Source organism: Canis aureus, chromosome 17 (assembly GCF_053574225.1).
Source record: "Canis aureus isolate CA01 chromosome 17, VMU_Caureus_v.1.0, whole genome shotgun sequence".
In the NCBI taxonomy this organism is placed as follows: Eukaryota; Metazoa; Chordata; class Mammalia; order Carnivora; family Canidae; genus Canis; species Canis aureus.
Window position 1 is genome coordinate 49,790,394 of NC_135627.1, and position 25,084 is coordinate 49,815,477.

General features: G+C 36.2%; 2 long non-coding RNA genes across 7 annotated transcripts in view; one reads left to right on the top strand and one right to left on the bottom strand.

The window, feature by feature from the left end:
* Positions 1-2,039, bottom strand: part of LOC144287963 (uncharacterized) — a 56,307-nt gene extending 54,268 nt beyond the window's left edge. The window contains exon 1 of one of the 3 annotated variants that reach the window (XR_013355865.1): positions 1,859-2,039. This is a non-coding gene — a long non-coding RNA (uncharacterized LOC144287963). The remainder of the gene's footprint in view (positions 1-1,858) is intronic. The other 2 variants (XR_013355868.1, XR_013355864.1) reach the window with 2 other exon arrangements.
* A 166-nt stretch (positions 2,040-2,205) lies between these two features.
* The window catches only part of LOC144287962 (uncharacterized), a 64,281-nt gene continuing 41,402 nt past the window's right edge, over positions 2,206-25,084 (top strand). Inside the window, exons 1-5 of one of the 4 annotated variants that reach the window (XR_013355857.1) lie at positions 2,206-2,329; positions 9,316-9,373; positions 10,470-10,510; positions 13,197-13,314; positions 14,426-14,613. This is a non-coding gene — a long non-coding RNA (uncharacterized LOC144287962). The other 3 variants (XR_013355858.1, XR_013355856.1, XR_013355859.1) reach the window with 3 other exon arrangements.

Genomic DNA, 25,084 nt, shown 5'->3' on the forward strand with positions numbered 1-25,084 from the left:
CATAGTTGACATCTCACTAAATGTAGCAAATATGAATTTTACATTCATGCGAACTCAAGTGTGAAATAATTGTATTTTTTTTTATTTCTCCTTAACAGACTTCCACTTCTAACTCTAGCCTCTGTCCTGCCTGATGACAGAAAATTTGATGTATTTATTTCAGGCTTGTACTTGGTCCCTTTTGGGTAAGACAAGTCAATCCAAGTTTCTTTTTCAGTAGGCTGGCATCTAACTTCCCTTGGCCCTCCAAGCTATTGGTTTGGTTAGAACTAGTGGGTGTGTCTATAACTTCCCTAGAAAACTATTAAGACATAGCCGTTCTGTCTTAGGTCTTGTTTCACCAGGGGAAAGACTCTGTTAAGTTTAATAATATATTAGAATCATACCCATTCCATTTTATTTTATTTTATTTTATTTTATTTTATTTTATTTTATTTTATTTATTTATTTTGGGGGGGAGTGATGGATATACTCATTACTGATAGAGGTGACAGCTTCATTGGTGTATACACATGACAAAATGTATCAAACTGTACACTTAAGTATGTACAGTTTATCATACATCAATTTTACCTAACAAAAGCTATTAAAATATTTTTAAAAATTAAACAGAATAGAAATTTCTTCAGGGAGTCTGTGCAGCCCTTAAGCTGAAGCCCAGATTCCTACAAAAAGAGCATGCAAGACCCTGGGCAGGCAATGTGTCACCTACTGGCTTTTCCAGCCTCATGGTGGCTGTTCCCCAGGCCATTGCCACCACTACCTCCCCATCAAACCTTAAATGCCAGCCTCTATTCGTGCTCAAACTTTTACTTCTCAAAGGCAGTATATCTAGTCTTGTCTCCAGACTTTTTAGGGGTTTTTTTGTTTGTTTGTTTTGGCTTTTAATTTTTTTCTTATTTATTTATTTATTTATTTATTTATTTATTTATTTATTTATTTATTTATTTATTTATTTATATTGGAGTTCAATTTGCCAACATAATAGCATAACACCCAGTGCTCATCCCATTAAGTGCCGCCCTCAGTGCCGTCACCCAGTCACCCCCACCCCTCGCCCACCTCCCTCCCATTCAATTTTAAAGTGAATAGGAAAAAACAACTCATTGCTTCTCAATCTCAGTTGAAGGGACTTTCCATAAGACAGCCCCAGATACATACAAAGTGGTACCTGGCCACTGTATTCTGCTTTGTTGAAAGGTGATATGGTAATATGGAGGTGATATGCAGTTGTTGCCAGTAGTTGGTACCTTCTTTTAACTTCAGATAGAACATGCTACTTATAAACCATAGCCTCAGGTATGCTGCTTCCTAGAGTTTCAGCCTGACTCAGGCTGAAATAGAAATAGCTAGCTACTTTCTACTTTCTGATTGCAAAACTTGAAAGTTTGGCCACACCTTTGAGGATAGATGTCTTCTTGGTGGAATCACTCTGATGATTCTAGGTATCTATTTTCTTTGCATATTTTTATGTCTTTACTTCCTTCTACCACTTCAAAGCTCCTTCTTCTCCAGCTCAGAAAAAGCTGGTCAAGTCCAAAATGAGGAATATGAGTTTCTCTCATATTTATTATTAATTGCTTGAAATCTACATTTAGCTTCCTCCAGGGCTTAGCTATTTTCATTTTCAAATACCTATGGTAGCTATTCAGAAATCTCAGCTTTCAAAAAATGTGACCCTGCTATGTCTGTAAAGATTATTTTACATTATCTTTTGGTATTGAATGCTTTTAATTCGATGAAAGAATGAGCTCAAGAAACGGTTTTGGTAGTGAAGGTACAATGAGGTCATTTTGGTAGGAACAAAAATAGCAGTTAGTATTTCCAATATATATTAAATGTACATGAAATTTCATACCTGCTTTTCCTCACTTGACATTATAAGATGAAAAATCCCTCATATTATTATCATGTCTCCTCAAATACACTCACGAGACATTTTTGAGATACTAACTGAATCAGGTGCCTCTTTAGCACCACTTCATATTCTATCTGCCTCAACTGTATTTGTTTCACAAATGTAAGGGCCCTGATTAACTGTGCAAGTACAAACTCACAATGCCTCACATTATGCTCTCACCCTGTGTCTCCCATTCTCAGGCTTCTCTGTTTATGATAATGAGAGATTCTACTTAGCACTGATGATAATTGCTGACATAGAACCATATCAAAGTTAGACTGCCCACCAATGCAATGGCAATAAAGACTTAATTGCTGGTGGTCAGTGAGGTTGTGATAAGACCTGACATGCAGTGACATCATAATTACTATGCTTTTGCCTGAGGTTAATTGCAATGAATTGCAGGTGACAGAGGAAGCATCATGAAAGGTAACTGTGGTGATTAAATGATATGGAGACAATGGTTATTTATAAATTGTGCTCTATTCTTATGACAGTATTAGGAGGTTTTGAAAAAGAATATGATGGTCAGGAAAGCCAACTGCTAAGGAAGATATTCTGTGAAAACGGGCAATTCTGAAGGAGAAACTCATTTCTTGCAAGCACAGGCCAAACTGCTTAAAATTGAACCCATTATTTACACAGCTACAAAGAGCCTCAAAGGAAACGGAATATATAGCTTTGAAAAGCCTCCACTGTCTAAGTCAGGGCTCTACTAGGAAAAAAAAAAAAAAAAAAGATCCTGGAGATTTCTATCTTCTATGTAGGAATATTTGACTGGCTGAGCCTGAAACTCATGTGCTCCTTACATCATCTGAATCTTCCTGGCCAGGAAGAACAGTCCTCTTCACTTTGAGTGAGCAGAGTGGCCTCTTTTCTCCTAAAGGCGTACCCTTACTGGAGATTCTTGTTCTCTTTGGATTCTAAATTTTTACCCCTAGTGTTTCCAGCTTGGTAACCACAGCAAAGTCTTTGCAGAACCGGAGCTCTGAGAGGAATAGCCCACATGCTGAAAGAATTTCAGGACCTAACCAAAAGGTAATGTTAGTAACCCTGTAAATATATTTGGTATTGGATCACAGGATGTTTTACCAAGTCACAAAGAATTTAAGTCTTGATAGAAGTTTTACAAATTTGGGAGCATGTAAACACGATTCAGAAATTAGAGTTTTAGCATGGGGACCTAAATTGGTCTCAAGATTTTGTTGGATGGCTCTCTGAAACCTCAGAGGGACAATGAGCCATAGTGAGTTAGGAGAGAGATCCAGATATTTTTGGCAAGTTATAAGATGTATAGGGAGTCTCAAGAATATAAGATTGTTAGAATTGGGGGTGCTTGACTGGTTTGGTCAGTAGAGCATGTAACTCTTGATCTCTGGGGTCATGAGTTCAAGCCCCATGTTGGGCAAATAGCTTATATCAAGATATATATATATATATATATATATATATATATATATATCAGAAAAAATATATATCAGAAAAAAATATATATATCAGAATCAGAATTGATTTTTTATGAAAGATCCCAAAATGTGCCATATAAGTAGGTTCTCTTGTGAAGGATCAGACCATCTCCCTGCAGAAATCTCATATCAATTGTACCAACAGAGGGAATAGAGGAACTGGCATTTTTGAGAAGCACTGTGGTAAGTGACCTTAGTAAGCTGGAGTTACCTTTCATAGATGTTAGAAAACAAAACACAAACTCCCTAGAATTCCTATTAGAGACAAAAGGGACATAATTGCTATACTATAATAGGCATTAAAACCACAAGAGCAATCAGTGTCTACAGCTACAGAGTTCTGTGGCAATGTCTAATAGATCATGGGATTCCTAAGGTCAAGACAGATGAATGGCCAAATCGGTTGGTACTCAACTTGTCTAATAAAAAAAACTGGTAGCTGCTGAGTAAAGGTTGATGTCAGTTTCTATAATGGACAATTGAAACCCTTCACTAGCTCATTGTCACAGAGTCCTCAAAGCAAAAAGTAGCAAATTCAGAAAGTGACCTGAGGCTTAGGGTAAGGTCAGGGTAAGGCTTCATCGGGTAAAGGAAAATGTCTGGATTATTTTATAACAGAAACAGGTTTTGAGCTGACAGTATGAGAAACAATATAGCTTATGATTAACACTTCTTATATGGCTACTAAATAATAATGGGTTAGCTAGCAGAAATTTTAAAAACAAAAATACGATCGAATTTAATTATTTGGTTAATGGTGACAATTTGATAGATACTATCAATATAAGTCACCCCCTCTTACATGAACAAAATACCAAGAAGCATTGGTATGGTGATTATAGAATTTTGTCCAATATGTGATCTGCTGAAAATGCTTTAGGCTCAAATCCAGATATTATTTTGAATTGAACATATTCAGCACTTTAAATTCATCTAGCTGGAACTTTCTCCTTAAGTATGATTTTTATTTATGTTAAAATGAAATGCTTCATTTCAGTACAGAGATTAGTGTGTTTTGAGTTCAGTTATTCTTCTATGTAGAAAGATTTTTATACATATTATTTACCTACATAATACCATTGTATATGTGATAGACGTACTATCTATATGCAATACATATATGGTATTATACATATGGTGTTATAAACATGGATTAGATATTCTCATCATATTGCCCATCTTAAAATCCTCAGTATAGCATGATTTGCTTTAGAGATAAATGAAAAATTTTATGAAGATAAGCAAAAAAGTTATGCTTCAAAAGAGATTCATAATGAAGTTATGAGAAATAGATATCTTAGGCACAAAATTCAACAATGCATTTTATCTAGTATATACTATGTTTGTTAGGTAGAAGAAGCTAGGTATGAGCAGTGGAAGGAAAGTCCTAAGAAACCTTCATCTCTTGACCAGGGAGATTATAGAGTCCTAAATTCTTGAGGGGGGGACAGTAGAGTAGGTGGTTAGACACCAGCTGGAAGCAAGGATGGTGATGTATAGGTATCTCATCAGAAGCCTGAGAGCACAACACCCTGACTTTGTGACTTATAACATTCTGACCTTGTGGCTTCCAAGACACTGGGGCTAACAGGACAATAGCCACAGGTCCAGAGTATGCTTTCTCCTTTTCCACCTCTGTCTTAGGGTAACCCCTACACTCACTATAATCATTGCTTGAGGTCATAGCCCTTCCCCCCCGCACCATGGAAGAAGGCTACCATGATGATTCCTGTACAAACTGTGTAGGGTCAAAAAGTCCCCCTCCCAACTTGTAGGAGGACTCCTCCAAAAGATTGGAAGCTGCCTCCATTAGAGACCAACCTGTCCATGACACAAGACCCCCACTCACATAAAAGGAAAAGATCCACCTCTGGGCCTGTCCATTTTCCCACCTTGAGAGTATCCTGTCTTTAATAAAACTGTCTTCTACTTTTGCTCTGGGCAGAGATCTCTAATTCTTTATTATGTAGGTGCCAAGAGCCAAGGCACACCCTTTTGTGCTGATACATTTATATAATAATTGTATTTTTTTCTTTGGAAATATTTCCTTCAGTAGCAATATTCTTTATTTTTTAAAAACTAGCAAGTTTAAATAGATAAGTGTTGATCCAGCATTAACTTAAGACTGTATGGTTAATCATGTTATTGACAAAATCGGAAATTAAAAAAACAATGGTTTGGGACGCCTGGGTCGCTCAGTGGTTGAGCATCTGCCTTTGGCTCAGGTCATGATCCTGGGGTCCTGGGATCGAGTCTACATTAGGCTCCCTACAGGGAACTTGCTTCTCCCTCTGCCTATGTCTCTGCCTCTCTCTGTGTCTCTCATGAATAAATAAATAAAATCCTCCCCCCCAAAAAAAACCCCACCAAAACCAAAACAATAGCTTATACAAGTTACAAGTGTCAATATATTCTTTAGCCCAGATGCAAGACATAAAGATGGTTTTCCTGTTTGTTCAATTTAACATATTCCATAAGAAAACACTTATTTTCTACTGAACAAGATATTTTACTATGTTTATTATTTTAAAAACTCAAATGCATTGCTGCAAACAGTAATATAATTTTGAGAGTGGAATTAACAATTTAATACTTTTGGTTCCTTTTATTACAAAGTAGTTTTTCTATAGAGATGTATATGCAACTCTGCCAACATAATACATTTCTCAATTCAATAGGCTTTCCCTTAAATCTATTAGTTTCCCGAAATAGAACACGTGCAATGTTTTGAAAGACAATGTTTCTTTTCCCAAATGGCCCCAAGATGAATTTTGTGAGTTAATCATTCAGTCAACAAATATTTACTCAACATCTTCTAAGTTTTATATAAACAATGTAGAGTGTAATAGATGATTTCAAGGAGTTTACATATCTTTTAAATAGTCTAATAAGACATAGCACTAAGTGCAGATATATGCTAATAAGATGAAATGTAATGTGAGAGAGTGAATTCTAAAGCTGCTCTAAAAAGGACAACAATTACAAATGTCCTGTAAGGGGGGCCCTACTCCATGTGTGTAAGCACAAAAGAGGCCCCATGGCCAGAATACAGTGAATGGGAGATGGAGGAGAGAGGTAAGAGAGATACTTGGCACCATAAATGCTTTGGATTTTATTTTCATAATAATGAAGATCTGCTAGAGAGTTTTAAATTGAAGGATGGCATGGTAGGGTTTAATCTACAGACAGAGCAGAGGGACCAGAAGAGAGCAAGAATGGACAAAGGGAAACCAGTCAGGAGACCATTGCAGACATTTAGAAGAGAGATGGTGGTGTCTTGAACAGGGCAGTGGTAACAATAAAATTTAAGACCTATTTTGGAAATAAATTCCAAAGAATATACTGTTGAACTGGGTATGGGATATGAGACAAAGGGCAGAATAAAAATGATCTGGTAAATAAAGGTGATGCCACTTACTGAGATTGTGAAAGGTCAGGAGATAGGAGATGGACATAGGGGAGGGGAAGTAAGAGTCATTAGTTTTCTTTGCATTTCATTATGTCTCAAATGCTAGTTAGTTATCCAACTGTCTTAGTCTGTTCAGGCTACTACAACAAAGTAACAAAATAGCTTATCAATAGCAGAAATTTATTTCTCACAGTTCTGAAAGCTGAAAACCCAAGCTCAGAGCACCAGCATAGCCTAGTGAGGGACCTCTTCCAGGTTGCAGAATTCTTGTGTTCTTAGGTGATAGAAGGGGCAAGGGACCTTTTCTTTAATAAGGAGAGCCTCTTTAAAAAGGATACTAATACCATTCATGAGGGCTGGACTCTCATGATCTAATCACTTCCCAAAAGCTCCACCTTCTGACATCCTCACCTTGGGTATTAGGTTTTAACATAAATTTTGGGAGTACACAAACATTGAGACCATTGCAAACTAGGAACGTTAAAATGGTAGGACTAAGCTCCGGAGAATAATATAACCGATTAGAAAAAAAAAAAATGGAGCAAAAGGTCATTATTAATTAGTAGCAGTGGTAACTGCTCCTAAACCAATTGCATTTTGCTCAGAAAATATTATCAGTGAAGCTTTGACCTGAAAGTCTCTTAAGACTCTCTGAACACTTTACTTAGTTCTAAGTATGGAGAACAAAGAGCCTCCAGGCATTTCGTATTTGTGCTTTGCTTGTGAATGAAAATTATACTCACCTCTAAGTGTATTGAATGCCCAACATAGCTTCCCCAAAGACGCGGAACATAATGTAAGTGGTGAAACCAGATAATAAGGTTGTGAACCAGACTCTTTACAAACCAAGGCTCCAAGAAATTGAATAACTCTCCTCGGTCCTAGGGAAATGCTGATAAATTATCAGAGGAGCCTGAAGGATGTTTAATGTATTTACTCTTGTTATGGAAATCCTTGGCAAATTGTAAAAGCCAGTATCTTTTAAAAATTGTATAGATGAATCAAAGATTGGCAAAATGTTACACAGATTTGGATGTATACAGATTGGATGAAAAATCAGAAGTCATAATTGCGTATTAGTAAATTATGGATAATGACAGCAGTATTTTAAAAATCAAATGACAGGGATCCCTGGGTGGCGCAGCGGTTTGGCGCCTGCCTTTGGCCCAGGGCGCGATCCTGGAGACCCGGGATCGAATCCCACATCAGGCTCCCGGTGCATGGGGCCTGCTTCTCCTTCTGCCTGTGTCTCTGCCTCTCTCTCTCTCTGTGTGACTATCATAAATAAATAAAAATTGAAAAAAAAATATTAAAAAAAAAATCAAATGACATAAAACAATAACAAATATTCCCCGGTCTCCCCTCCACACACACACTCCATCAAATATTTATAGAAATTAATCATAGCAGTGTAGAGTTGATATGTTTCCATCACCTCGGGAAATTTACCATGTAATAAAATTGATTTCAACATATTTAATTCATGCAATATCATATATGTCAAGAAGATTAAAAAAAAGCCTGCTTTCTTAATTGGTAGAATTAAGCTAAAGGATATTTTGAACTCTAAAATGGTAAGTAGTTCCAAATCAAAGCACTCTATAGTAAGAATGTGTTGTTGGTGCCCATCTGTATGCCCACTTCTGTTGGTTTCACAAGGAATTGCTCCTGAATTTAAAATTGCCTACTTAGTTATTGATAATTTTTTCATGTTATTTAAGTGATGTGCTAATTTATGAGTGTTGCTGTTTCTAAGCCCAGGTAGATTAAATGCTAAATTAGGCCATCACCAAATATCAAAGAGAATCCTATTCACAATGTCTTAAGATTGAAGCCAGGCAATACCATGAGAAAGAAGAGAAAGCTTTGTCTGTTCATGTTAAAGCTCTTATATATCATTTCCTATTTTCTATGAATTTAAAAAAAGTGTTGTGTGAGTTACCTCTATGAGTTCCTTGTGTGAAGTAAACATGTTTTTTTTTTTTTTTATGATTTGATACAATGATCTTTCTTACGGTTTATCTGCAGTTGTGTGTTTACCGTTTTTATGCCATTGTGACTCTATATATCCTTTATTTCATCACTCCCTTGGTGCTGCAGCTTATTTTTCAAGTTAAATAAAAAACACTAGCAAAGAAACAAAGAAAGTGCTGTAATCTTCTGACCCTCATGCTGACAGTTCCATATATTTTGAAGTAAATAAAGATATGGAATCAGGATTATGAAACAAGCATGCACTTCAGAGAGATGTTTCATAAATTTATTGCCTAGCTGTGTAGTACAACTGCCATAGTTTTTGATGGACAAGGACATATATCTGGAAAATGAAACAAAGATAGTGGCTCACTGTAATTCAAAGATAATAACTACTAGAAGATACAATTGTTCAGCAAATGTGAGATTATTGGTTTCCTAGGGATTTATTAATTTGATGTATTTTAATCCTTGCCTGCTGTAAAGGAAGAATATTGTCACTCAGATGACGGGGTCTCACTCATTTTGTAAATTGTTCTGATCATCTTTTTTTCATTTATATCTAGAATTCATCTGCCGTTGGAAAAGGCCTCTGCCACAGAGCATCAGTCACCTACAATGAATGTAAGAAGCCACGTCCAGGCTTCAAATGTCACCACATTGCCATCTTACTGTGAATGACTGAAGTTTACTTCCCGTTGTTAGTGGTGCTGAAAATTGCCACGGGTTTCTGCAGTGTATAATGTATTGTCTAAACCGAAAACATTTCCCAGATTGAATTGACCTTTTAGAAAACAGCACTTTCATCCTCAAAATGCAGGACTGTTGCAATATTTTATTTAAAAAGGTTATTTAGTTATAAAACTTGGAGAAAGGGTAAGGAATTAGAATGGAGTCTATCTCCCCCATATAATGCCTTGCTGTCAAAAAATACAAAACAAAGACCACTGATTGCTTGCCCACCCAAATGCTACAGAGGATAGTATACTGGAAAACTGTCTCTTTCCTGTATCAACAGAAAAAGAGCAATATAAGAAGTGAATGCTTTTTTTATTCTGGAGTTTTAATTAGGATGTCATTTTGTTTTCAAAGAGGGGTGGGACACTGTCAACCCCATTGGACTAAACAAAAGTCTTAGAATACTCATCCACTGGACAGAGGACTAACACATGGTCCTAACGTGTGTGAGAGAAAGACAGAGAGAGAGAGAGACAGAGAGACAGAGATTCAGAGATAGATACAAAGAGATAGAGACAGAGACAGGCCTAATAAAAAACACATAGGAAGAATTACTAAGAATATGTTGGATGGCTCAGTCGGTTAAGTGACACACTCTTGGTTTCAGCCCAGTGAGGGACCTCAGGGTTGTGGGATGGAGCCCCCCGTCTGGCCCCATGTGTGATAGGAGTCTGCTTCTCCCTCTCCCTCTGCTCCCCCCGCCCCACTTGCTCTCCCTTTCTCTCTCAAATTTAAAAAAAAAAAAAAAAAAGTGTGTCAAAAACAATTATTTCACTAGATGGACAAATAAGTTTGACTAACCCAAGTAATTTAAATAAATCTGACTTTGACCTTATGCAGTTGTATTGGTTCATGAGACTAGAAAAAACAGTACAAGAAATCACCCAAAATCAAAGAGTCCCAACTTGGTAAAATATAGCCAAATTGAAAAACCTCTCATATTATTTGTTTGCTTTTTTTTTCTATCTTTTTTTCCAAACAGTTGGCTGTTGACCAATGGCAAGAGATTAACCAGAAAGTCTCGTGAGTCAATTATTTTAAATAATAAAATTCCAAAAGAATTCTAAAAATATTTGAAATGCACTGAATATTAAAACTAAGTTAAATTATTATTAAATGCCTTTGAATATGAAGAAGACACTTGAGAGAACTTCTTAGTACTTTAGGGCCATTTTATAAACATAATTGCTATTGATCATCACTGTGCTAGAGTTCCATTGTATTTCATTAGAGCTTCCACTTCAATCTTTTTAAAAGAAAGAAAATACTCCCCTGTCTCATCCTTCAGATTGCATTTCATTTGATCCTATGCCATACAGTGTCATGAATGTATTTGCATGACTATTAAAACTCTGGTTATTATTCCTTTAGAGACAAGAGTACATACAGAATTGTTTATAGTACACATTTTTTTTTGAAGTCGTATTACATGATCTATCTAAATTCAATTGGGCATACCATTTGAGATAACCCATCCACCCCCTGACATTTGTTCTACGGAAATGTCCACATGCACCAAAGATTTGTGTACTAATAAGTTTATTGCAGCACCAAGGGATTACAATGGGTATCTTCATGCTATTTAATACACTGCATCCATTACAAAATAATCAGGTAGCTTTCTGGATGTTTACATTAAAATATATCTATAAGATATATCCTAAAAAATAGTAAAACATGTTTTATATCCATTCAGTGGAGTACCACTCAGCAATAAAGAGGAATGAACTATTGATGCTTACCACAATGTGGATGAATCTTAAAATAAGCAGCTGAGTGAAAGAAGCTGGGCACGGAAAAAGCACATATGCTATGATTCATTTATATAAATGTCCAGAAATGTTAATCATTAATATTTATGATGAAAGAAAATAGATCAGTAGCTCTGTGAGGAGGTGGGTTGAGCGATTACCAAGGGTTCAAGAAAATTTTTGAGGCTGCTAGATATATTTGTGTTCTTGGTTGTGGAATGTACATAGGTCAAGACTGATCAAACTGTACTCTCTAAATGTGTGTGATTTAGTGTGCTTCAATAAGACTGAAAAACAGAAGCACAGTAAGAAACCTAACACTTTAGGATATTTAGATGTAGGTGCTTTACTGGCTCTGTTCCAGGGCAGGAGTATTTGTCACTTATGAAGCATATACTAAGTGATTTGCTGTGTTTGGAAAATCATATCACAAACCCTATGCTGACTGGAAACTACAGCTGAAAGACCTGACCTTGCCTGATAAAATGCATACAGTCTGATCTTGATGGTAGGAGAGTTATTTATTTAGATATATGGATTACTCAGCTACACAAGATATGTGATCATACATCATTGTAGGAGAGCATGAGTACCAACAGGGCCTTAATTGTGCCTTGAAGCCCTTAGCTGGAGTAAGATGATATCAGTAGTCCTTTTATCTGATTAGATGGACATGGTCAGATTATAAAATAGCTTTCATAAGTCCCATCAAAGAGATATTTGAATTTAATTATTATTTGATGAGAACCCCTGACCTTCCTAGATTTGTTTACTAGCTATGGATCCTGTCTTTCTAATACTATCATTGTTCAAACTCTTATGGCTTTCAAACATTTTTTTTTTTTAAATTTTTATTTATTTATGATAGTCAGAGAGAGAGAGAGAGAGAGAGGCAGAGACACAGGCAGAGGGAGAAGCAGGCTCCATGCACTGGGAGCCCGACGTGGGATTCGATCCCGGGTCTCCAGGATCGAGCCCTGGGCCAAAGGCAGGCGCCAAACCGCTGCACCACCCAGGGATCCCCGCTTTCAAACATTTTTAAAGCAATAGACCCTTTAATCAACTGATATCTCATTCAAAATATACATCTCATTCACTGCCCCTGCCGTTGATATATGCCAAATCTTATGATCATATATTTACCTTTAAGGTTATATTTGTAATCCTTCTAGTGAATAATATAACTAGAAAATAATGGTCATATCAGGGACCTAGCGTTCGCGAACTATTGTTGCTGATAGGTCAGACATTTCTATATCTTGTTTGAACTGCAGTTTTGAGAAATCTGATTCACAGAGATAAGTAGTTTCAAATGGTATTTCTTTTTATCAGGACTCATTGAAAACTGAATATATTCTTTAATTAAACTGGTCTAGATGCTTGAGAGGATAGCAACAAATGCTTGCCTCTAAGTAATTAAATCACTAATAATACCTCACAACTGATTTCATTATTTACCAAGAAAGTCAGACAAAAAGCACCAAAAGTTTACAATCATTGTTAAAATTATCTAATATGAAAGTGACATAATCTTTTTTACTTTTACATGTTACTGTACGACTTCTACTTCATGATAAGCACATGTAAAACAGACACACATAGCTGAGTCTTGCCTAACATTTCATATGGTGCACATGTGTTATAATAGGATTCTTACTTATATAATTTTATATGTTCGTTCAAAAGCCTAAGCCTAAAATCCTGACCTAAGGATGCTCAGGTCACTCAGTCAGTTAAGCATCTGACTCTTGATTTTGGCTCAGGTGGTGGTCTCAGGTTGTGGGATTGGCTTCTGGTGGAGATCCATGCTCAGCAAGGAGTCTGCTTGTTCCTCTCCCTCTGCTCCTCACCCCGTCGCCCTACACCCTACACTTGCTCTCTGTCTTTATCTCTCTCTCTCGAATAAATAAATGAATGAATAAATGAATCGATAAATAAAATCTTTTTAAAAAAAAAAGCCTAAATCAAAATTGGAAAAGAAAGAAGAAAGCTGAGTCAGAACAGAGTGACAAACTCAATAACCAGTGAAGCAACAAGAAGTTCAAATATGCTAATCCAGGTGGCGGAAAAGCTCTGGTAGGCATAATTCTAAGATCCTCAATGATCCACGACCTCGTATAATCCCACTCCCCATGAGTGTAGGTAGAAACTTTCAATTACTTATAACCAATATCATATGGGCAAAGGGGATGGGCTATTACTGCCATGATTATGATACATCAGATGGCAAGGCTGAAAAAAATTTTCGATATAAGTCAAATCCCTGATTAATTGACTTTAACACAATCAAAGGATTATCCCTGGTGGGCCTGACTTAATCAGGCAAAACCCTTAAAAGAGGGTGAAAAGATCAAAAATCAGACTTTCTTGTCAGTCTTGAAGAAACAAGCCACCATGAGATATCTAGCAGCAAGGACTGAATTCTACTAACAAGCACACGAGCTTGAAAGACAATCTTGAGTGTCACATGAGACCCTAGCCCCCATCAGCACCTTGTTTACTCCCGGGAGCAGAGGGCTCATCTAAGCCATGCATAGACTCCTGATCTACACATTGTGATAATGTGTTACATTTAAACTGATAAACATGTGGTAATTTGTTATCCAGCAGTAGGAAAAATATGTATAGAGATATTGAAATGTGGATATTAGTAGATATAGGTATCAATATACAGGTTTATGCCAGAAAGGTCTTCATTTTTGTAAAAAAGAATAATAGTATGTATATGTTTATGTATATGTCCATATAAACATAATGTAGATCCTTCAACATATTTCTGGTAGGAAAGGATAAAAAGATTCTTATAAATTTATAGAATGAGAGATTACATTATTAGATTACTAAAATGACCAGAATAAGCCTCTTTTAGAGAATGACTGCCAATATCAATTCGTGTATTTAATTTGCATTTTTTTTAAAAAAGCAGGGCTTTCTTTTTGTTTTGTTTGTTTGTTTGTTTGTTTTTAGGGCTTTTTTTTTTTTTTTTACAGAGTTTCAATGAAAGTTAGAGCTCATTCTGTGTCTGTATTCTTGTAAATTCTCTTTTTCTCATTCTCTGTGTCCCTCAAATATACTGATACACACATACATGTATTTTCTCTTTCTTGCTTACACACAATCACACTAATTTCATCTTCAAAGTGTGAGATAGGTATTATTATTATTCTTTCCAATATCTTTTTTTCAGGCACAGAGCTGAATCACAGATATTTAGGATAATTGCCTGAGTTCGGGGATCCTTGGGTGGCTCAGCGGTTCAGCACCTGCCTTTGGCCCAGGGTGTGATCCTGGAGACCCGGGATTGAGGCCCACATAGGGCTCCTGGCACTGAGCCTGCTTCTCCCTCTGCCTATGTCTCTGCCTCTCTCTCTCTCTCTGTCTACATGAGTAAATAAATAAAATCTTAAAAAAAATAATTGCCTGAATTCACAGAACATGGAATAGCTGAGATTTAAAGCCATTCAAATACCATTATGACTGCACTCCTGTGTGGAAGTTAGGAAACAAAACAAACAAGCAAAGGGGAAAGGAGAGAGAGGGAGAAAGAGAGAGACAAACCAAGAAACAGACTCTTAACAATAGAGAATAAGTTGATGGTTACCAAAGGGGTGGTGGTCAGAGGAATGAGTGAAATTGATGATTGGGGATTAAGGAGTGCACTTGTTGTGATGAGCACTGGGTGACATATGGAAGTGTTAAATCACTATACTGAATACCTGAAACTAATATTACATTGTTAGTTAACTAATGGAAATTTAAATAAAAAGTAAAAAAAAAAAAAAAAAAGAAGAAGAAGAAGAAGCCAAACATTCTGGTTTCAAAGTAAAGCAAACTCTTATTGATCATATTTTGCCTTCTGAATAAACATTTAAAATGTTGAAGAATTCAAAAGTTAATTGTGCCCTAACACATTTAACAAGGTAGACGATGAAAGTGAGTAAAATTGTTTTAGTCTAAAATTACATGTACAGGGATGCCTGGTGGTTTAGTGGTTGAGCATCTGCCTTTGGCTCAGGGCGTAATCCCATGGTCCTGGGATCAAGTGCCACATTGGGCTCTTCATGGGGAGCCTGCTTCTCCCTCTGCCGTTGTCTCTGTCTCTCTGTGTCTCTCATGAATAAATAAATAAAATCTTAAAAAAAATAAAATAAAATTACATGCACATTCTAAAGAATCTGATTTTCTTGACTCTCTTTTAAAATCACACTAACTGCAAATGATAACTGATATTCTGGCCCACTGTGTCTCTCTGGGTTTAGACACAGGAAACACAGAATTAAAGACTTCATAGCAAACAAAACAAAACAAAACAAAAACAAAAACAAAAACAAACAAAAAAACCGCAGAGGGTAGATCCATTGTTGGCATAACACTTGATCTATACTTAATTTTATGGGCTAAATAATTTTTTTTTTCAAAATCAGCTGTGTCCCTCAAGAAAACTTATTTCCCAAAAAGCACCCCTCATCGTAAAATGCTTTTCAACAGAATTTAGGATTCCCTGAAAGCTAGCGAATGAAAGCATAAAGACCACCTGTGCTTCTCCAGTAAAATGCCTTTAGCCTTTTCCCTACACAGAGGTTGTTTGAACCTGAACCACATAAAATACCAAATGTTATAGTGGTGAATAGAGAGAGAGAGAGAAATTAAAATGATCTGCTATAAGATCATTTAAAAGCTCTTGTATGACAAGGTATAAAAGATCATTGTCCCTTGTCATACAAGATGAGAGAGGAGTGAGAGAGTTAGCTCTCCAACTCACTCAATTTATTCTATTTCTATCTGAAGTCTGTCCATATTTCTGGATACAAGCGAAGGAATTTCTACTTACAATTTTCACAGATGATGTGATAGGTATTTGAAAAGATTCCATGATGCGAAAGGTTTGGAAGTCTTTGTTCTCAATGGTCTTCATTATTTCTTTTGTGCTTAATCAGGCCCTTTCTTGCGTTGTTTTTTTCCCTTCATACATGTCTATGTAAATAGATTTTAAGCATGAGTCTTCTCAACTTATTCCCTAAATGAATGAAATCACATAATGGGAAATAATTAAATCCGAAACAACACTTTCGAAATCAGAAGGCACATCAGAGAACACGATTAATTAACTCTTTCGTGCCATTAGTTACCCTGTCACTGTCGAAGTGTTACAAATAGCATAATCATCTCCTCATTTTTCCTGTAGGGACTTGAGAATCAGAGAAGCCTAGTAAATAGAAGGGGAAACAAATGGATGATGATAAGGACAACACTAAAAAATGATAGGATGTTAAAAATCTAGAGGGCAGTTTTTTTTTTTTATTCCATACACACAAAAAAAGAATTTAAAGTTAAAATTCTAGGTGTTTAGAATTATACTTGACATTCCTTTTACTTCAGAAGACGCTACTGAATGATACATTGTTTAAGACTGCTTATATGCAAAAAGGGATTGTATATGCCTTTTAAGTGCATCTTTACTATGCACCCTCTTTTGGGTTTTGATGCCTTCCGAGTTGTCTCCCTCAACAATTTTAAAGCTTTCTAAGAAGGAAAATGGTCCATTCATCTGTGATGGTCTCCAGCACCTTGCACAGGACTTTGCCTAAAGAGAAGCTCAATCATTAAGTATGTATCTGTTATTGGCTGGCTTGAACTTATCTCCTATATTTATCTGAACTTTCATAGGCTCAAAATCTCATAACCAACCTAGCCTCCTTACATTTCAAGAAATTTCAATTCTTAGTACACAGTTTCATAAGCTCAGGATGAAAAAGCCTTCACGTTAAACCAGCACAACCTATGAAGACTCAAATCCTCCCACTTTGCACTCTCGCACTTCTGGAGAAATGTTTCTAATCTAAGCTTCTCCAGCCCAGGACTCACATCCAACCCTAGGAATATGCAATCATCTGTAATGCTCTGTAGTTACCATGAATTTATTTCAAGGCCAGACAATTGTTACTGCTGTAGATAACAATTGTCTGGTTACTGCTGAGATAAAAAAAAAAGTGCCTGTCTTATCTGATAAAAACCTAACTTAGTGTAAAGAATGTATTTATATTACTGACAAAAAATAATTTCCAGTAACACATCATTTTAAATTATTTTTAAACTTATTTTCTTTTCCTATTTTATTTCAAAATTACAGATAAGGGAATAACCATTATTGAATAATTGCCAAGTTAGAAAAATTTAAAAAATATCGATACCCCTGTTTCTACCTTACTTCAGTCTCCTTTTAAATTAGGAGTACCCTAAACCTTAAAGAATGCAAGATGAATGTCATGCTGCCTTTCTAGAACCAGATGCAAATCTCTAAACCATAATATTAAGAAAAAAAAAAGCTATTTTATAAAAAGTTTCGATGGGGCATACCGAAGTAACATTTAGTCTTCTAAAATTACAAGGATAAATGGGACAAATTTGCATTTCATACAAGGGACAAGAAAAAGCAGAGCGTTCAGTTGTCTTTTATTCTTCCCACATTACCCTGAGATACGCTGGCACTTTATTTATGTATTTATTTAATTTTTTTCAGAACTTAAAGAACACAGTAGGAAAAAAGTAAAAAGCAGCAGCCAATGAATTTTATTATAAGGAAGAATTATTTCTGTTTTCTAGGGCTTTCAAAAAAAAGTTAGTTAATATTTACACAGCAGTAGTTTAATGAATTATAGATAACAAGATACCAGCATGTTAAGTGAAAAAAGACTATCAGATTAGGAGAAACAAGTTCAAGATGAAGCCTCATTATAGATCAGATAAATAAATCCAAAGGTAAGTATTCAAAGAGATTTAGTGTTTCCTTCATTCTCTTAAAAAAAAAAAGAAAAGTATTTTAATACTCCCATTATTTTCTGTGCTAAGTATAAGCCAATTTCTTCTCTCTTATAACTCTAGTAAAGTTATTCCTTTCTAAGTTTACTTCCATCAAATGAAATACATTTTATCCTTTCTTTCTGCTCCAAAAAAATCATTGCTATCTCCCTTAGATTATAAAAGAACTAAGTTATGCTATTCAAATTTTCAATAAACTCCTATTTTTCTCTTATTGGAATTGTAAACCCAAATGATTCTCTTCATGGAATTGTAAACCCAAATGATTCTAAAGGAGAAAAAAAGTACAGTACTTCTAAACTTCTAATATTTTGGCAGACCGACATTGCTAGGACATATAATTTTACCACTTGGACCAAACATTGCATCATTCTCACTTGCTCTAAGCATCTTTGAATAAATTTTCCTTTCTCATCTATGCTCTTACTTCCATGATCTAGACTGAACTCTTGAATCTCTCAATCTTTTCCAAATTTACATCTGCCTTCTATCCCACCTTTTGACTTTTTCCTGGATGCAGGAAACCTGACAGTGAATCATTTAGCATCCCTTTGGCTGAATCTCAAACAAGGCTTAAGGGGTCAAGTGGAGATGTATGGCAGTAGATGAGCAAATAATAAGACTATAGTAATGTATGACTTAAATAGTAAAGCTAATATTTGTACATAAAATGATTAGGCTGTGGTCTACCTAAACCATGAACTGACATTTTTCATATCATTTACCTGTGTTTATTTGCAGGTTGGCAGTAACTTCATTATGGAGATGTAGGTTTTGTTCTTAATTATTTGATGTAATGTCTTAGGAAAACGTTACTTTGTATTTATTTAGTTTTATTTATTTATTTTTTAAAAAGATTTTTTTTATTTACTAATTCATGAGAGACACAGAAGGAGAGAGAGGCAGAGACAGAGGCAGAGGGAGAAGCAGGTTCCATGCAGGGAGCCTGACGTGGGACTCAATCCCAGAACTCCAGGATCACACCCTGGGCTGAAGGTGGCGCTAAACCGCTGAGCCACTGGGGCTCCCCTTTATTTAGTTTTATGCTAAACTTATTTGATACACAGCATTAGTTTGTACACGAAATGTAAAAATATCAAAGCTAAAAATATATTTATATATCATAATTAATTGATTTTTTCTGCAACTTACCTACACCTCTAAAATTGAATAATCCAGGTATTACACTTTCATATGATATTCTAAGACTGAATAAAATCAAGATTTCATTTCACCTCTTTCTCTTATTTCAACATACTCTCTACAAGCCTGTTTCCCAACCTGTGGAATAAGCAAGATGACAGTTCCCTCTGGAGTGCATCAAAACACGCCAGAGCAATAAAAACTCTGATAGCAAAGATTAAGGTTTCTGACCCCAATTGTGGCATCTCAGCTTTTTAGAGAGCCACTGGAGAACGCCTTTGAACCTGTTCTCACTATCTGGCTCTCTCTCTTCAGTGCACGAGGCATTCCACAAACATTTGGAAACTAAGAAGTCTCTCTTTCAGCATGGAGCTCTAGGGATGATTTAAATCTTTTAATGCGCTGGCAAATTTCTCCATCCTGGAGGATTAATTGACTATTCAGTTGATAAACTTTTGAAGACTTGAAGGAAAGCAACAGATGTCCACATGGAGCACATGAGGAACATATGAAAGGGACAAATGTACGTTCTTACTTAAAAGAGGTTACAACTGAATCATGGAGATAAATGATAAACACAATCAGAATAGATATGATCACATTAAGACTTAACTGACTGTTGACATAGTCATCTATTTCCTGTTGAGTTTAAGACACTGTATTAGGAATAAAGATGAATTAGGCACACAGCCTTCCCCTATGGATCCTTGCTCTAGAAATAAGATGTGGATGATCTTGTGCAGGACAGAATATAACCAGTATTAAGTGGCATATAAAAAGGTACAAGGGGCACCTGGCTGGCTCAGTCAGTAGAGCATACAACTGTTGATTTCAGGGTCATGAATTTAACCCCCATAGAGGATGTAAGACTAAGCTAAAAAAAAAAAAAAAAGTGTATGAATCTGCATCATGGGAGATCACAAGAGAAAGTGATTACTTTCAAGAAGAAAAATCAAGTAACTCTTCCTAGATAGAGTAGAATTTGAGCAATTTGAAGAACGAAAGAACTTAGTTATAGGATCTGGATAAAAAGAAGTCCATCCCCTGGGAGAAAAACAAAAGGAACGAAAACAGGATGAATGCCAAGAGTTTTATCTTAACTCTGCAGAACAGGATTTCCAAAACTATTGTGTAGAAGAACAATCAGTGTCTATTGAGATGAAAATGGATATTCCATTAGAAATAGAGGATTCTCCAGAAGAATGACATTTGTGAAAGACCAAAAACTCTGTAGATCAAGAGATCAATAGGGCTAGTGGTCATGGAGTGGGAACTGTTATTCTGACCACTATCACCACTGACACAATTGCCACTACTACAGAGAAGCTGAAACCAGTGGGCTGGGAGGATGAGGTACTGTTGGGTTATGAGTAAGAAAGAAGCTTCATTGATGTTGTATCTTGGAAAGGAAGCTAGAAACATTTCATTTAAAAACAGCATAGACTGGTGTTTCTTTTTTTTTGTTTGTTTGTTTTTTTGTTTTTTGTTTTTCTAAAATAGAGGCTGGATGGTGTCATTTCTCTAATTAATACTTTGCAGTGGCTTCTCAACTCAGAGTAAAAGCCAAAATCCTTCTTCTGGCCTTTAAGACTCCAGGTCTAGTCCCTACTATCTCCTGATCTAGGAGATAGATCTGTCATTTGTTCCCCCATCCCCTCTCAAAAATTCTGCTCCACCCACACTGCTCCTTTAGCACCCAGAGCACACATACACGCTGTCCTGCTATTCCTGCTCGAGGGAACACTGGCTCCCTGGAATTAAGCATGGCTCATTTCCTCACTTCTCTCAAGTGTCTGTTCCAATTCCCCTAACTTTATTATAAATAATCACTCCATGGTAACTTCTAACTTTCAATCCTCCTACCCTGCTCAATTTGTATTTATCACTCTTATCATCCTAGACTAGATACTGTACATCCATGTACTTCACATTTGCTTATGTGCTTGCTGTGTCTCCTCTGCTAGACTGGCTGCCCCAACAACAAAAAGACAGAGCAACTTCTGTATCCTCTGTACCTAAACAGTGCCAGGCATGTAGTAGTTACTCAATACATAGGTATAGGAAGAAGCAAATGGACATAAAACTAGAGGTTTGGAGAGACTAATTAGAAAGTGTTTTGTAGGCATGTCTGGGTGGCTCAGAGGTTGAGCATCTGCCTTTGGCTCAAGGTGGGATCCTGGGGTCCTGGGATTGAGTCCCACATCAGGCTCCTTGTGGGGAGTCTGCTTCTCCCTCTGCCTGTGTCTCTGCCTCTCTCTCTCTCTCTCTGTATCTCTCATGGAAAAAAAAAAAAGAAAGTGTCTTATAATAAATAATTTGAAAGAAAATAAGGGCTAAACTTAGGTGGGAATAGAGTAGACAGGAAAGATTAATACTTAAATACAAACAATTATTTCAGGTATGGATCATGGTGGAAAAGGATGGGCAGTGAAGGCAGATGGTCTCTGGTTCAGATCCCAGACTCCCAGCTTAGTGGTTGTGTGGCCAGATGCAAAACGCTTCTTCTCTTTGCACTTGGTTTTCTCCCCAGTGGAGAAGGGAAGATGCTCCTTTTCGGATTGCTATAGGTTATAGAGAAGTCAAATACTTAGAGTATGGCTTTGGTGCTGGCAGTGACACCTGAGAGCACTGCGTATTTCAACATATTTTAAAAACAGGATTAGATGTTTTGTCTGTGTTGAGTCCCCACATAGAGATTTTAAGTTGTGCAAAATGAAGCATACCCTTTATAACTTTTCTATCGTCCAATGTTCCTAGTATGGCCCTATTGTTATTTTTCACAGGATATTGAAAATAAAGCTTTTAACAAAAACTCCCATTTCTTGAATATGCATGATCTGATTTTAGTATTGTGACGTGTATTTATATTCAATATGTCTAACCTGTTATAAGGCAAGCTCAGAGTAGGAAAGTAGTTAGTTCATGGTCACACGGCATATAAACAAAGGGACCGGGCTTTAAATTCAAATCTTTTTGGAAACAAACTCATCTCCTACTATTTTCATATACCTACTATGGTATTGTAAAGTTCCTGACTTGACAGCATTTTCCCCAGGGTGAGGTCCATCTCTGCCTTATAATAAGCTTTCAAAACTATAGCTTTCTCTTTGCTTATGACATTTTACACCACGTCCCTAAAATGGCTATTCATGTTGCCTCTTTCTTTGCAGACTTCTAATGAGTCCCTACTACACTTTGATCCAAAAATAAATGTTAGATTATGACCTTTGAATGTTTACTCCAAATTGTGGTTTCTCCTTCTTATTTACCGTCTAAGTTTATGACCCTTGACGCGTAGCTCTCCAAATGTTTCTGCAGCTCAGAACCAGTGGCTCTTAAACTGTTAGAAGGAGCTTAACTGAAGGAGAATACATTAACATAACTTGGAGAACTTTTATTTATTTATTTATTTATTTTCAAATTTCCACCCTATTTCTTAACAGACATTCTCAGGCCTGGGGCTTGAAGCATGAGAGTTCTGGAAAGCTCTCCAGCGACTTGGATGGACCCCTCATGGCACACCAAATGGCCAAAAGGAACCATGTGGGAGAGTGAGGTTTTTTGGTTTTCTACTCTGTGTCATCAGCGTCTAGCATCACCTATGGAGTGGTAGCATGGCTCAAATGCTGTCCTCTTTCACTAGGCAAGAGAGAAATAGAAGAGTGGGGTTGGGGGGAACAAAGCTCTCACCTGTGAGAATTGAAGATTTGTTAATGGCTGCATTAGAACTGGACTCGAGTCTAACAGGAACCGTGTGTATGCATATGCATCATTTTGCACAAGTTCAGAAGGGGTGATCATTTCTAGGAAGTAGCGTGAGCAAAATAAATACAGATTGAGATAACTGTTCCGTGAGGGGCAGGGAAGAAATTGGTATGATGGGAAAACAACAACACATCGTTAATTTAAATGGGTATGTTGGTAACAAATATTACTTTGCAGTCATTTCTTTTTCTAGTTCAGATGTAGCATCATGGGATTTGAGACCCAATGATTCCCACATTCTAAATGTTTACAGGCTAAAATAGTTTAAGGAAATTCACACACTTTTCATGCTACCGTGTATCGATTCCCATCTCAATGAAAGGTGCATCTACGAACTATCTTGTTGCACAAAGCTGATTTTCTTGTCATGTGATCATTCGGCGTGTTCTATTGATCAGAATTGGCCGCCCCTCACCTGGACAACTACTACAGAATTCAGCAAAGACTCCACCTCCTCACTAATCTGCCTCTGATCCCTGTACCATGGGTTGAAAATCTCTTACGCTCTAATAGCATCACATTATTTACCCCCATTATACTCATTGTTTATTGTAGATTATAGTGCAATTGCCAGTTCACTTATTTGTCCCAGATATTCAGGGATACCCTACTTGAACTTACGACATTGGTTTTATTAAATTTTAATTAGTTATTTTACTTACTCCATATATGGTAGCTTCAATTGCAGGTACCAATTTTGAGGAGAGCTCAGTATCCATAGTTTAAGAATCAAAACTAAAAACTTGTTGCCATAAGTTAAAGATAATGGAATCTTGATGAAATAAAATTGGGGGAAATTAGTCCCACTAAGTTAAATGGAGATGTGAGAGAGATATACTCTCTCTGGTCTAACCACCTGCTTTGATAAAGGAGTTGGGAATATTTTTGAATATATTTTTTAGATATACAAGAAATAGAGTCTACAAATAAAATTTTAATGTTCATTCTCAATTTCTACTTACATATATTTTAATGTTAGCTTTTTTACAAGGAGCTAAATGAGTTTTTTCTTTTTTTCTTTGGTTATCATATAACATACATATTCATTTCAATATATTCAATGTTTATTAAGAAAATATTATGCAGATTGACTGTGAGAGCACTCGTCTTCAGATGAACAATTCTTCCATGTTACAAGAGGATCCAGAAACCCCATGAAACGAATTTATACAGATTATTTGAGATAAAATTTGTCTCAGAAAGTAAAATACATTCTTTCATTAGTTTAGGAAATAGAGCAAGATGAATGAGCCATATGCCTACATGGGCCTGAGAGTCTTTGAATGGTGATGTGCAAGTTACACACAATGTATTGTTGTCATCAGACTTAGTGTTTTTTTCTTAACATTTTTCTCTCTGAACAGTTTTAGTTCCCCATTTAATAATATTATTATAACCTGTTACAGCATATGGATGCTGAATTAACTTTGTCTCATTATGACATCTACTTTGATATATAGAAGTTAAATAAACTTTTATTTATTTTATTTGAGAAAAAGAGGTTTAATAAAGAGCATCCCCAGCCACCAAGCCCACCTCCAAGGAAATACTGTGGATTAGTACTTACTTGGTTAAAGTCAATTACAGGGGCCACAGTTTATATGCAGGAAAGTGTCGAGCTCTAATAAAGGCACTTCCTAGGTATGATAATTATAAAATTAGATGAAAACATTTATTAGGTTCACAGAAAATCCTTTATGAAACAGGAGATACTGGAGCTGAAACACAGCCAGATTTGGTAACAGCATGCAAACAACCTTCAGAGTCAAAAATCATTCAAAAATGTCTAATCCCATAACTGTATCAAAGCTGGCAGGTGCTCACTACACAGAACATTAATTTGGGAGATTTAGAGGGGATTTTAAAGATAACCTTCTGTGCCAAATATGTTAAGAGCAATGTGTCTCAGGATAAAAATACTGAATATTTCATAATCTGTAAGAAGGATGAAGATACAAAATGTGAGGGCGAGGATATTTTCAACTCCAGAGTAAATCATACAGTTTTCATTAGGCTTCTCTGTTTATACTGGTGGGATGGAATCTGTGCAAGAGCGTGCAAATAAAATCAGAATTGGTTTGGTTAATGTATAATAACATCACAGGAATCAGAAGGACAG